Source organism: Peromyscus maniculatus, chromosome 9 (assembly GCF_049852395.1).
Source record: "Peromyscus maniculatus bairdii isolate BWxNUB_F1_BW_parent chromosome 9, HU_Pman_BW_mat_3.1, whole genome shotgun sequence".
Lineage (NCBI taxonomy): Eukaryota > Metazoa > Chordata > Mammalia > Rodentia > Cricetidae > Peromyscus > Peromyscus maniculatus.
In genome coordinates this window covers 16261655-16276522 of record NC_134860.1, presented here as the reverse complement: position 1 = coordinate 16276522, position 14868 = coordinate 16261655, and positions in this window count along the sequence as shown.

The window sequence follows — 14868 nt, the reverse complement described above, 5'->3', positions numbered from 1 at the left end:
AGGCCTGTGGCAGCGGCCCTCTGAGGTAGACGGGTCCGGCGGCAGTGGCTGACAGGGACATTTAGGCCCAGTGGCAGCTGGCAGAGACATTCAGGCCCAGCGGCGGTCCACAGAGGTGTACAGGCCCTGCGGCAGAGATAAGCAGACGGAGGTGGACAGGACCTGCGGCGGTGGCCGCTGACAGAGACATTCAGGCCTGGAGGCGGCCCACAGAGGTGGACAGGCCACGCAGCGGAGACAGGCGGACGCAGGTTGGCGACTTGCAGAGGTGGAAGGGACCGGTGGCGGCGGCCAACAGGGACATACAGGCCCAGCAGCAACCAGCAGAGACATACAGACCCGGTGGCGACCCGCAGAGGTGGATGGGACCGGCAGCAGTGACAAGCAGAGGTAGGTAGGCCCGCGGCGGCAGCCGGCAAAGACATACAGGCCCATTGGCCGCCCACAGAGGTAGACAGACCCAGCGGCAGCTGACAGGGACATACAGGCCCAGCGGTGGAGATAAGTGGACGCAGGTGGGCCTGTGGCGGTGGGCCACAGGGGTGGACAGGCCCGGGGACGGAGAGGAAGGACACAGCTTGGAATGGGGACGCCCCTAGCCCCAACACCTGGGGAGGAGGCTATCTCCGTGGGTCAGAACCAGGGCGAGTCTGGACACTCCCTCTGGGGACAACCCAGGGCCCAACTGCTGATCCTGTGAAACCCAACAACTTGGAGGTGTTGGTGAGACTACCCTGCTCAGCTGAAACCCATCTGGGAGAGGATTCAGATGCCTACAGTTTGAAGTCTGAAGAAACAAGATCAGCTGAGGAGTTGACAAATGAACAAAACGTGACCTGGGAACACAGAAGAAGGCGCTACCCAGTCACCAAACCAGATCACCAGAATCATAAGTATATAATTCACTGACTGAAATCAGCTGTCCCTGAAGAAACAGCCCAATAGCACCAATTTAACCAAAAACCCCTACTAAACCAAGACTAAAAATTAGAACAAGAGAGGCACTCTCAGACACAGACACCACCTGCACCGCACAGAGGAAAAGATGAGTAGAGGCCAGTGCAAAAATACAGGCAACAACATAAAGACCTATATGGCAACATCAGAACCTAGTGATTCTACACCTGCAAGACCTAAACATACCATGACAGAAGAAACAGAAGAGATCAACCCTAAAATTGACTTTAAGAAGATGATAGAGGCCCTTAAAGAAGAAATAAAACATTCCCTCAATGAGGAAATAAAAACTTTCCTTAAAGAGGAAATGAAAAACTACCTTAAAGAGGAAATAAAAACTTTCCTTAAAGAGGAAATGAAAAACTCTCTTAAAGAGGAAATAAAAACTTCCCTTAAAGAGGAAATGAAAAACTCCATTAGAGAGGAAATTAAAAACTCCCTTAAAGAAATGGAAGAAAAAACGAACAAAAAATGGGAAGAAATCAAATCAAGCCAAGAAAAAGCAATTAAACAGATGAAAGAAACATTCCAAGATCTGAAAAATGAATTTGAGACAATAAAGAAAACACATGCTGAGGGAATGCTGGAAATAGAAATCCTGACTAAACGAACAGGAACTACAGAAACAAGCATAACCAACCGATTGCAAGAGATGGAACAGAGAATCTCTGACACTGAAGACATGATAGAGAAAATAGATGCGTCAGTCAAAGAAAACACTAAAGACAAAAAAGTCCTAACACAAAACGTCCAGGAAATTTGGGACACCATGAAAAGACCAAACCTAAGAATAATAGGGATAGAAGAAGGAGAAGAATACCAACTCAAAGGCACAGAAAATATATTCAACAAAATTATAGAAGAAAACTTTCCTAACCTAAAGAAAGAAATACATATGAAGATACAAGAAGCTTACAGAACACCGAATAGGCTGGATCCAAAGAAAAAGTCCCCTCGCCACATAATAATCAAAACACTAAACACACAGAACAAAGAAAAAATATTAAGAGCTGAAAAGGAAAAAGACCAAGTAACATATAAAGGTAAACCCATCAGAATAACACCAGACTACTCAATAGAGACTATGAAAGCTAGAAGATCATGGACAAATCTCATGCAGACACTAAGAGACCACGGATGCCAACCCAGACTATTATACCCAGCAAAACTCTTAATCACCATAGACGGAGTAAACAAAATATTCCAGGATAAAACCAGATTTAATCAATACCTGTCTACAAACCCAGCCCTACAGAAAGCACTAGAAGGGAAAATTCAACCCAAAGAAGCTAAACACATCCATGAAAAATCAAGCAATAGATAATCCCACACCAACATACACCACAGAAGAAACAAGCTGGTGTAGCTATCCTAATATCTAGAGAAAAAGGATGTTTCAAAAGAGAAGAAGTCTTGTGGCAATGCCTCAGTGGTCCAGGTAACTACCAGAACTCAGAAAAGTTGGTTGGACTTGGGATTGACTGGGAGGCCAAAAATTTAAAAAGGAGAAGATTCTCTCAAGACACAAGTTGTGTGATAATAGTGTGTTTTGTGTGTGTGAATGAGAATTTGTAAATGTTGAATTCTAGGCTTCGACAATCATTGTCAGTGCAGATTAAGCTGCAAGTATTTATGCTTTAAAACTTAAATTATAAAGCTAGTTACGTCTTTCTAACAACTAGTTTTAATGTTTATGAGCATATTTTACCTACATTACCTTTTCAGGATGTTGAGAAAGATGCATCACAAGCACAGGCTGGAGGCTGGGGGCTAGATGGTTTTGAGGAAGAGGTCTTGGTGGACTCTTTCATAGAGCAAAGGGAAGCAATGCCTTCTGGGAAATGAGCTAAGTTTTAATCTAGTCTTTAGGATTAGAAGTCAAAAACAAAAATATTAAGGAAAGGAAAACCTAATTGATCTTTGAAGTATTGTTATATGGAATTGAGTGGGACTTTTGAGGCCTTTCTTCCAGAAAACAAGGACTTGGTTGTCAGGCCTATATTAGGCCTAAACCTTGGTGCCATGTAGTTGTACTTAAATCATTTCAATGGAAAGTGTCTTAGTGATTGGAACTTCTAGTGCAGTTTGGAGTTCTTCCATTTGAAAAATGTGATATTTGCATGGGATTGTTTGAATCTTGTTTTCTAGTCCCTCTCCATCACCACCCTCATAGTCTGAAGGTAGATTTTTCTCTTGATAAAGGAACAAAAAAGGTGAACATCTTGTTTGTAAATAGGTATCTAGTAACTAGTGGTAAACTTGAAATGGTAGAATTCTTTAAAACCTAATTCTAGATAGCCTTAAGAAAATATATCTTAATTACTTTTGAACCTGTATTCACCTTGTTTTTTTTTCAAATATCTTAAGTTATATTTTCTTTTTCAGAGCTGCTTCTTATTTGGGGCTACTTTTTTTTTTTTTTAATTGAGGCGTAATTCGTAAAAGGGTATATTGTTTTGATGAGACTTTTTACAATTGTGGCTGGATGTCTTTCTTTAGTCTTCTAAGAAGGGCCATTTTACTTTTTTAGAGTTACTTTTTAAAGTCATGAGGTCAACAACTTGGACTACTATGCATGTAAGTGTTAATGCAAATTAAAGCCCAAGTTGACCTCCAGCAGCAGTTCATTCTATGTTGACAGTGAGAGAACACTTTGCCTGTTAGGATACTGTTACTCGTGGACTGAAATGCTGAAGAAACCCCTCCCCCTATTTTGTTTTTTTGCAAAAATTAAGGTATATTCTAGGGTTTCCTGGTTGACCTCAACAGATAAACTGAGATGATAGTCTTAGTTCAGAAATGATCTGAATGTAGATTTACAGTCTACGTGTACAGCTGGCTAAGTGAGATCGCTTTCACAGTTCTGCATGTATCCCATCAGCTCCCCATTAGTCACTGACCTCTTAAAACTGGTATTGTAACATTATTACAATGTTTTGTGCCAATTTTATAAACTTTACAGTACAATATGTGTTCCTTTTCTGAGGCAAACCAAAGGTATATTTCTCAAGGTTCTGCTGCTATCAGCAGTGTTGATGGAGGATTTTTTATACATTTGTAATAGATAGAAATAAACCAGAAAAAAAGAAGAAAAAAAAAGTGGTGGAGGAAAAGGTGAACACTGCAAGAATACTCAAAAGGGCTGAGAGTTGCAAACGCCAAGATTGGCTTTGCATAGTAAATGGAATAGAACAGCTCTGAACTATAGCTTACTTTTCCTGGTTTGGTCTGACAGAATGATTGAATGCTTTTGTACAAAAATCAGAGCCTTAAAAACAAGGATTTGGTGAGATTGTAAAATGGTGTGCCACTTTGGCAAAACAGTCTGGTGGTTGGTCAAAATGCAAAACATTGTTACTCTGTTACTCAACAATTCTACCCTTAGGAATATAACCTCAAACTACTGAAAATGTGCACCTATGAAACATGTACATGAAGGTTTACAGCAGTGTGTTGCTAATAGTAAAAAAGTTAAAACAACTCAAATAGCTATCAAATACTGGAGAGAAATAAAATGTGGCTTATTCATACAATAGAATATTATTAAGACATAAAAATGAATGAGAAACTGACAGATTAAATGACTTTGGTGAACCTTCATAATTTCATTTGTAGTTCTTTCCATTTCTAATTTATAAATACATTTGGGGTTATAAATTGTAAATGTACTGCCTCCTGTCAACATTGTATACTTCTATTTGATGATTTCTGTGTCAAACATTATATGGAAATGTTTCCAAGTATTTTCTGTATTAACTGTGAATGAATAGAACAAAATAAATTGCCTGTGATGGGGAAAAAAAAAGAAAAAAAAACTAAAATATATTAGTAATAATATTGAATTAAATATTAAATATAGAGTACCTATTTGGCAGTCTGTGAAAATACTTATAAACTAAATGTAGACACAGATTTAATGATGTAAGGACACATAAGAGATATCAATAATGTCTATTCTAAGGAATCTCAGAACTCAGGTAAGGAAGGACCATAAACTTGGAATTTGGTCACACAGAATGAAGAGAACCTTGAAACTGTAGTGATCTCTGAACTTGCTATACTTTCAATATTGTGCCAGTATTCCTTACTGACAACTAGGGCATCCCTGCTAGATAGGAAAACTCTGAAAAAATGTAATGGCTTGAAAATAAATCTGTGCACTATATACCCACCTGGTCTTCAAACATGTTTGAAGTGCAATATCAATGTAAGTTACCTGAAAGAAGCTCTGGTATAGCTACTGGAAGGAATAGACTGTCTATCAATACAACAGAAAGGCCAAACTAACATGAGAGACCCAGAGTATGTAGAATCAATGGAGGACATGACATTGAACAATGGTTAATTTGTTGGTATGAAAACTCTATCAGAGACTGAAGAAAAGGACCCATAAGCAGCTCTCAAACCCTGAGCTGCCACACTGCCACAATGACTCTTGTTAGTCTGAGAATATAGCAACTCATTCTAAGTTATGTACAAAAGCTGGAGCCTCCATAGATGATGATAAAGGAAGGGAAAAGAAACATGACCACACAATGCTCTGTGGAAACTCAGGAGTTGCCTGTGCTCCATGTGTGCTTCCTCTAGAAGCAATAGGAGCACAAAAATCCACATTGAGAGATGTTGGGTGGCAGTCCTAGTTATCATAAATGAAAGAACTAGTAATATTTTGAAAGTTAGTATAGAGGGCTGAAGACAAGGTTCAGTAGGTAAGAGTATTTCCTGATCGTTCATGAGTAAGGAGTTAGTTTTGTAACACTCATGTTAGACAGCTCATACTAGCTACAGGTGGTCCAATACCAGTACCCTCATCTGGCTTCCATGGACATGAACACCACACACACACACACACACACACACTATATATATATATATATATATATATATATATATATATATATATATATATATATATATGAAAAACAAAATTAGGATGAAGTTAAGTATGATAAACAAAGTTTGAACTATATATAGCCATGTCTTTGGTACCTAAAGACAAGAAAACCGGACCATTTGGCTCACCCACCAACACCTGAGGCAGTCTTTCCCTGGAAACCCATTGGCCAGAGTAGCCAGGAAAATAGTTAGTCAGTTTTTACTACCTTTTCCATTGCCAATTCCAATTCCCCAGTCTCATCCCCAGCTTTGTCGTGGACCTGCTGTACCCTTTCCTCCCTCTTTGCCCCATTTTCAGGAACCAAGCAGATCCTCTCCTGCAGCCTTTCTTCCTCACCTCATTCCTTTGTCTCATCTGCCAACATGCAAGACATTCCCTGGAAAGCAGATTTCTATGCTGGCCAAGTAATCAAGAGACTGATCTTTACTCTCCTTCCAGTCTTCCAATTTAAATTTCCCAGTCTCATTGCCAGTCCTACAGCAGACCACCTGCAGGGACATGTTCTCCCTCTCTTTCTCATTTCCACAGATTCTCCTGGCAGACCCGTCTTTACCCTACAGACCATCTTAACAAATCTGTCCTAGCCCATTCCTATTACTTCCTGTCAGCTCTCAATAGCTAGAAACAAGTTTTACCTAGGACCCCCAGTGTCCAGAAACACTCCCTACCAGGCAACACACTGTCACCATTTTCTACTGAGAACCAGAGAAGGCAACAGAAACCAGGGAACAAAAAGCTTACTCAACAAAGACAAGACAAGATGTCAATACCTAGAATTACAATCACCCCAAACCTGGATGCCTAGATGCCAGTGTAAAAACACAACCACTAAGAATCAGGACAATATGTCTCCACAAGAGTTCAGCACCCTTACTACAGTAGTGCCTGAGAAATGCAATATCTCTAAAGCATATGACAAGGACTTCAAGATAGCTATTATGATTATGCTCAAGGACTTTAAAGAGGATATGAATAATTCATTAGTGAAACCTATGAAACACAGTTAGATGAAATGAGGAAAACTGTTCAGATATAAAATGGAAATGGAATCACTAAAGAAACCCAAATTTTGAGGCAAAACTAGAAATGAAAATTTAGGAACTCAAACAGGAAACTTAGAGGCAAGTCTCTCCAACAGCACACAAAAGATGAAAAGGAAAACCTTATGCATTGAAGACAAAATAGAAGAAATGGATACCTTGATCAAAGGAAATGTTAAATCTGAAGAAATCCAGGCACAAAAATTCCAGGAAATCTAGGATGCCAAGAAAAAAGCAAACCAATGAGTAATAGGAATAGCAGACGGAGAAGAAATCCAGCTCAAAGGCACAGAAAATATTTTCAACAAAATCATAGAAGAAAATTTCTTTAACCTAAAGAAGGAGATAACTATCAAGACCCAAGAAGCATACAGAGTAACAAATAGACCAGACCAGAAAAGAAGTTCCCCACAACTCACAATAATCAAAACACTAAATATACAGAACAAAGAAAGAATATTAAGAGCTGCAAGGGAAAAATACTAAGTTAACATATAAAGGCAGAATAATTAGAATAAAGCCTAACTTTTCAATGGAGACTCTAAAAACCAGAAGAGCCTAGATGGATGTTCTATAACCTCTAAGAGACCATAGATGCCAAACCAGACTATTATACCCTGCAAAACTTTCAATCAGAATGGATAAAGAAAAACATTCAACAATAAACCAAATTAAAGCAGTATCTATCTAAAAATCCAATTCTATAAAAGGTGCCAAAAGGAAAACTTCATTCATCCCCTGCACCCCACAAAACTCACAAGTAATAAATGACCTCAGAGAGAAAATCAGAAGAGAGGAGGAAACCCACACTACAACAACAAAATAATGGAAATCAGTACACACTGATCACTGACAGCTCTGAACATCAATGGTCTCATTTATAATAAAAAGACATAGCCTAACATAATGGGTGTGAAAACAGCATCCATCCTTCCGCAGCACCACACATCTTAACATTAAAGATAGGCATCACTTATGGATAAAATGATGCAAAAAGATATTCTAAGCAAATGGACCCAAGAAGCACACAAATGTAGGCATTTTAATATTTTAGAAAATCAACCTCAACAAGAAATTAGACATCAAAATAACCAATAGTCCAATTAAAAAATGAAAAGCTAATATTTAGCTTTATATAGCTAAATAGAAAATTCACAACAGAAGAAGCTCAAATGGCTGAAAGACATTTAAGGAATTACTCAACATCCTTAGTCATCAGGGAAATGCAAATCAAAATGACTCTGAGATACCATCTTATACCCGTCAGAATGGCTAAGATCAAAAACACTGAAGACAGCTTATGTTGAAGAGGATGTGGAGTAAGGGGAACACTCCTCCACTGTTGGTGGGAATGCAAACTTGTACAGTCACTTTGGAAATCAATATGGTGCTTTCTTAGAAAATTGGGAATCAACTTCCCTCGAGACCCAGCTATTCCACTCTTGGGGATATACCTAAGGAATGCTCAATCATACCACAAGGACACATGCTCAACTATGTTCATAGCAGCATTATTTTTAATAGGCAGAACCTGGAAACAACCTAGATGCCCTTTAACTGAACAATGGATAAACAAAATGTGGTACATATACACAATGGAGTACTACTCAGCAGAGAAAAGCAATGACATCATGAGGTTTTCAGGCAAATGGATGGAACTAGAAAAAATCATCCTGAGTGAGGTAACCCAGACTCAGAAAGACAAACATGGTATGTACGTACTCACTCATAAGGATACTAGATGTCAAGCAAAGGATAACCAGACTGCCACTCACAACTCCAGGGAGACTACCTAGTAAAGAGAACCCTAAAAAAGACACAGGGATCACCCAACAACAGAGAAATAGATGAGATCTACATGAGCAAACTGGGGGTAGGGTTGGGGGTAATAGAGGACAAGGGTTGGGGGAAAGAGAGCTTCCCAGCTGTATCAGAAGCAGAGTGGGAGAACTGAGAGGGAGATATTATAATGAATAAAGACCCCAGGGGAATAGGAAGAAGAGGGTGCTAGAGAGGTCCTCAGAAATCCACAAAAATACCTCCACTATAGACTACTGGCAATGGTTAAGAGAGTTCCTGAGCTGACCTGCTCTGGTGATCAGATGGCCGAACACCCTTACTGTCATGATAGAACTCTCATCCAGTGCCTGATGGAAGTGGATGCAGAGATCCATGGCCAAGCCCCAGGTGGAGCTCTGGGTATCCAATCAGCCAGAGAGAGGAGGGATTGTATGAGCGAGAGATATTGAGACCATGATTGGAAAAAGGACAGGGACAAATAGCCAAACTAGTGGAAACACAGGAACTGTGAACCAATGGCAGAGGAACCCCCATGGAACTGGACAAGGCCCTCTGGATAAGTGAGACAGTTGATTAGCTTGAACTATTTGGGAGGCCCCCAGGCAGTGGATCCAGGACATGTCCTTGGTGCATGGGCTGGCTTTTTGGAGCCTGGGGCCTATGCTGGGACAGTTTGCTCAGTCCTGGTGTAGGGAGGAGAGGACAGGACCTGCCTTGACTGAGTCTACCAGGCTGGGCTGACTCCCCAGGGGAGACCTTGCCTTGGAGGAGGTGGGAATGGAGGGTGGAGTGAAGGGCAGGGCTGAGGGGTGGGAGAAGGGAGGATGGGGGAAATCCGTGGCTGATATGTGAAATTAAGTTAATTATAAAATAAAAATACTATTAATAAAAACTGACCTCAAAGCAAAACTAGCAAGGAGAGATAGGGAAGGACACTACATGCTCATCAAAAGGAAAGTCTGCTAAGTTGATATTGCAATTCTAAACATCTGTGCCCCAAACACAAGGGCATTCAAGTTAGTACAAAAACACTACTACAGCTTAAATCACAGATTAGTCCTCACATGCTGGCAGTGGGTAACTTCAATATACCACACTCATGAATAGACAGGTCATCCAACACACACTACACAGAGAATTGCTGGACCTACCAGATGTTATAAATATACCTGACAGAAATTTACAGAAAATTTCATCCAAAATCAAAAGAATATACGTTTTTTGTCAGCATCTCATGGGACTTTCTCCAAAATGGATCACCTGCTTAGGCACAAATCAAGTCACAAATCAAGGCCCAACATAAGACACATAGAAGAAAAAAGAGATAACTCCTTGCATCCTACCAGAAAACCACGGATTAAGGCTGGATATCAAGAACAACAGAAATAACAGAAAGCTGAAAAAATCATAAAAATGAATATCTCACCATGAAATATATGGGTCAAGACAGAAGTTTAAAAAGAAATGAAAAACTGTTTTTTCAAAATGAATGAAAATAAATACACAATATACAAAAACTTATGGGGCACAATGAAGACTGTTCTAGGAGGCAAGTTCATATCACTAAGTGTCAACATTAAAAAATTGGAGAGCCTTCATATTAATACCATAACAACATACCTGAAAGCTCTAGAAAAGAAAGAAGAAATGTCATACAAAAGGAATAGATGGCAAGAAATTGTCAAACTCAGGGTTGCAGTCAATAAATAAAAAAATACAACGAATCAGTAAAAGAAAATGTGGTTCATTGAGAAAATCAGGAAGATTTACAAATCTATAGCCAAGTTAAAGACAGAGCAAGAAGATCCAAATTAACAAAATTAAAGACAAAAAGGGGGACATAACAACAGATACCAAGTAAATCCAGAGAATTATAAGGACATACTTTAAAAACTTGTACTTCCCAAAAGTAGAAAGTCTAAAAGAAATGGATAATTATCTTGATATATACCACCTAGCAAAGTTAAATCAAGATCATATGAGCAACTTAAACAGACCTGTATCCCCAAGTGCAATAGAAGCAGTAAATAAAAGTCTCCCAACCAAAAAAAAAAAAAAAAAAAGAGCCCAGAGCCAAATAGTTTTAGCCCAGGATCCTACCAGACTTTCAAAAAGGAATTAATGCCAATACTTCTTAAATATTCAAGCAAATTGAAACATAAGGAAAACTGTCCAATCCTTTTATGAACCCATAGTTATCCTGCTACCCAAAGCATAGAAAGAGCCAACAAAGAATGACGATTACATATGGGGGCCAAGTTCCCCCCCAGGAGCTCTGAGTCACACCTAGTAGTGGTGTTCATACACTGCTTGCATCCTTCAATACATGTTGAAATGCTATGAATTCTTATGCTGAGATATAAATTGGGGATTTATTTTTAAAAAGTTGGTTATTGTAAACATCTTTGAAATATTGTCTTCTACTGCAATCATAGTATCTCTAGGTTGACTTGATTTAGAAGGATACTGAAAAATATTAAAATTTGATAGAGTACAGTAGATATGACTTATAAATATTCCATGAAAGAGATATTGCACCCTTTCATAACTAGTGGGAAATATTTTTCAGCACTTAGTCCAGAGTGCTGATAACAGTAATAAAACAGTAATATTGAAAAAGCTGACTGATAAGCTGTGTGACAAAATGCTGAATCTAAAACTATTAAACATTAAGAATTTTTGAAAAATTAAAGTACATGCTAATAAAATATTTTAAAAATAAAATTGAGTCAACTATTTTTTCAGTCCTTACTTTTTAGATTTATTTTTATTTGATTTGTGTGTGTGTGTGTGTGTGTGTGTGTGTGTGTGTGTGTGTGTGCACATGGAGAGGCCAGATGAGAAGATGAGATCACTGGATCCTTGGAGCTGGAGTTACAGGTAGTTGTGAGTCACTGGTGTGAAATTAGCAATGAATCTTGGGTCCTCTGTAAGAACAGTAACTGGTTGGCCATTTCTTCAGTCACTGTTCCTTCATTTCATAAACAAAGTGTTATTTTATCTTTGTTTAATTAAGCAATAATGAGATAATGCAATCAATAAAACCAACCTGAACCATAATGATCATTTGTTCTTTATAACTGCACACAATTTTACTCTAATTTTCTTTATGTTATACAAGAAGCCCAAAATCATGAAGTGACTTTGCAGTGTTCACATAAGAGCTAAGTGCTGGAGCTACATTAAAACAATGGTGTCTACTGCAGAGTGAAACCTGTACTTGTCAGGCAGTCTAAGATAAAGACATCATGTGTGGTTGGAACACCGTTGTCTGTTTTAAAATGTCTCTGTAGTTGTCACCAACAGCCATCAGCTTGTGTGTTTTACATTTATTAATTTACAGCAAGTGTCTCGTTGTCATTTTTGCATGCACGCATGTGGCGTACCTGAACATGTCAGACCCATTTCCTTCTCTTATCATTCCCTTCTCCTAGATTCTGGCTCCCTCCCTTCTCTCTAGTAGTGCTTTGTATTTATATTTATTTTCCCCTTTATTCCTTCTATGAGAAAATTTTATAATATAAATATATAATAACTATAATCCACGTGTACCAAAAGTATATCTATAAACTTCCTTCTGTAAAAAATGATCTATAAACCTTATTTTCTTTGTTTTATATAATCCATCCCCTAAGTTTTGTTTTTTACATATTTCATTTATGTAGTCTTAAAAGCTTTAAAATACATTTAAACATATATTTGATTTTTAGTACTGTTTATTTACTTGTGTATGTTCATGTGTGTGTATGACATGACTCATGTGTGGAGGTTTGAGGACAACATCCAGGAGTACATACTTTCCTTCCAGCATATCAGCTAAGGTTGAATTTAGGTCCTCCAGCTTAGCAGAGAGAGCCCTTACTGTCTGAACCATTCCACCTACCCTAAATGTATGTTTTATTTCTTAGTATTATCTACCAATTTTATTCAGTCTTTTTTGACTCTGTAGTATAAAGAACAATCATAATTTTCTTCCACCCACACTACTCAGAATCTACTATGATACTTAAACTGTTACCAAACTGAGGTCAACAAAACGTAAATTCTGTTTGTCAAAAGTTATCATCATTTTTCAGTGATTTGTCTGAAAAATGAGGCTAAAATTGAAAATGAATAAAGATTATGTTGCCCACGAATCCCACAAGTTTTGTGTCTTTAATTCTCAAAATTCATTTTAGAATATTGAATAACGAGATGTCGGCTCATTCCTGCAGAGGACTATTATTTCTACTCTAGGCATGCTTTAGTTATCTATAGTTCTTTGTATAGCGTTGGAGCCCCATGCGATTTCCTGCTCACATGCTAGCATGTATTGGTATTGTTGTTGAGCAGGTCTTGTTTAGGTAGTCATATTTTTGAAGTTTCATGGGAGAAGCTTCCCTGACATTTCTAAGAGACATAATCTCACAGCAGAGTCCTCTGTTTCTTGAAATCAGTCTGCCCCCGTCTTCTGTGTTCCTTGAGCTTTGACTGCAGGAGCTGTGTTATAAATCTACCAATCAGAAAGGAACAGTCTTTGATCACTTATTCTCTGTATTTGTATGAGTTGTGGCTTTCTGTAATAGTATCTTTGGTGAGGGGATAGCTGCACTCATCTGTAGGTTTAAGGATAGGTAGATGTTTAGAACGCAGTTAGGAATTACGGTGTTTTAGTAAAGTTGCGGTAGTAGGATCTCCCCTAAGGTACATGACTTCAGTATTGCCTAAACTATTTCTATGTAAGAGTGCTGTAAGATATTTTGTTCTCAAATGCTCAGAGTTGAAGGACAGCATTGTGAAATGAAATTGTCTTTCTCACAATTTGAACTACTTTTCCACATTTTCTTCTGAAATGTTTCTGGCCAGGAGCATCAGGTCATTGTGATTTGCAAGACTCTGTTATTTTTTTTCTAAAGCATATCATTTTGAGTCCATAATTTACACACACACACACACACACACACACACACACACACAAACATATGATTATTTCCGTTCATTTCAAAACTAATCCATTGTATCATTTTCCCTATTAGAGGGTATTTTCAGTTACGTTTTCTTTTTCTTTGTATTTACAGTTTCCCTTGCTTTAGATGTGTGCTGAATTCTTGCTTCTATTCTCCATTTCTGTATTTTATGTTACCATGTGTGCATGACTGTCCTGCTGTTTTAGAGATGTATTTGTGATGACAGTGTGCCTTGCTTTTCATAATTCTACTTTATGACTGAAAATCCTCCACTGGGAAAATATACCACTTTTTATTTCTCCTTTCACTTATTGATGGCATTGAGGCTGATTCCACAACATTTCTACTCTGAGCTGTGACACAATGAACACAGATATACAAGTGTCTCTCTATACTGTAGACAAATTTCTAAACAGTCTTATTAAATAAGAAACACAGAACCAAATACAGGAGTAATCGGGGAAGAGATCAAAGAAATAGCGGATAGCCAAGACCAGCCTTAGCTTAACACCACACAGTAGCTTGCTCAGACAGAGAGCTTCTTCCTGTCCAAACTGTGCTTTTATTGCCTTCTTGTTCTGCCTTCTCATTGACTTTAAACCCAGTCACTTCACTTCCTCATCATTGCCTGTCTGTACAGACCTCCAGGTCTTTATGGTTGGTACTGGGATTAAAGGCTCATGTCACCACGCTTGGTTGTGTCCTTGACCACACAGAGACTCTGCTTGCCATGTGATTGGATTAAGGGCAAGTGCTACCACCACCTGACTTCTGTTTTATGGCTTGCTATAAAACTTTATTTATTAACATACAAATAAAATATCACATTTCAGCACAAGTAAAGTATCACCACACTATATAATTCTGACTTGAGTTCTTTGGGGAACATATGCATGGAATTTAACCATATGGAAGTTCTATATTTAAATTTTTTAGGATGGGGCTGGAGAGATGGCTCAGCGGTTAAGAGCACTGGCTGCTCTTCCAGAGGTCCTGAGTTCAATTCCCAACAACCACATGGTGGCTCACAACCATCTATAATGAGATCTGGTGTCCTCTTCTGGCATATAGGCATACATACATGCAGGCAGGACACTCTACACACTAAATAAATAAATCTTTAAATTTTTTAGAAACCTCCTAACAGATTTCTTTTGTGACTGGACTAAATTACAGTTCCACCAAGACTGAAAATGCCATTATTTGTGTTTTGTTTTTTTTCTGTACT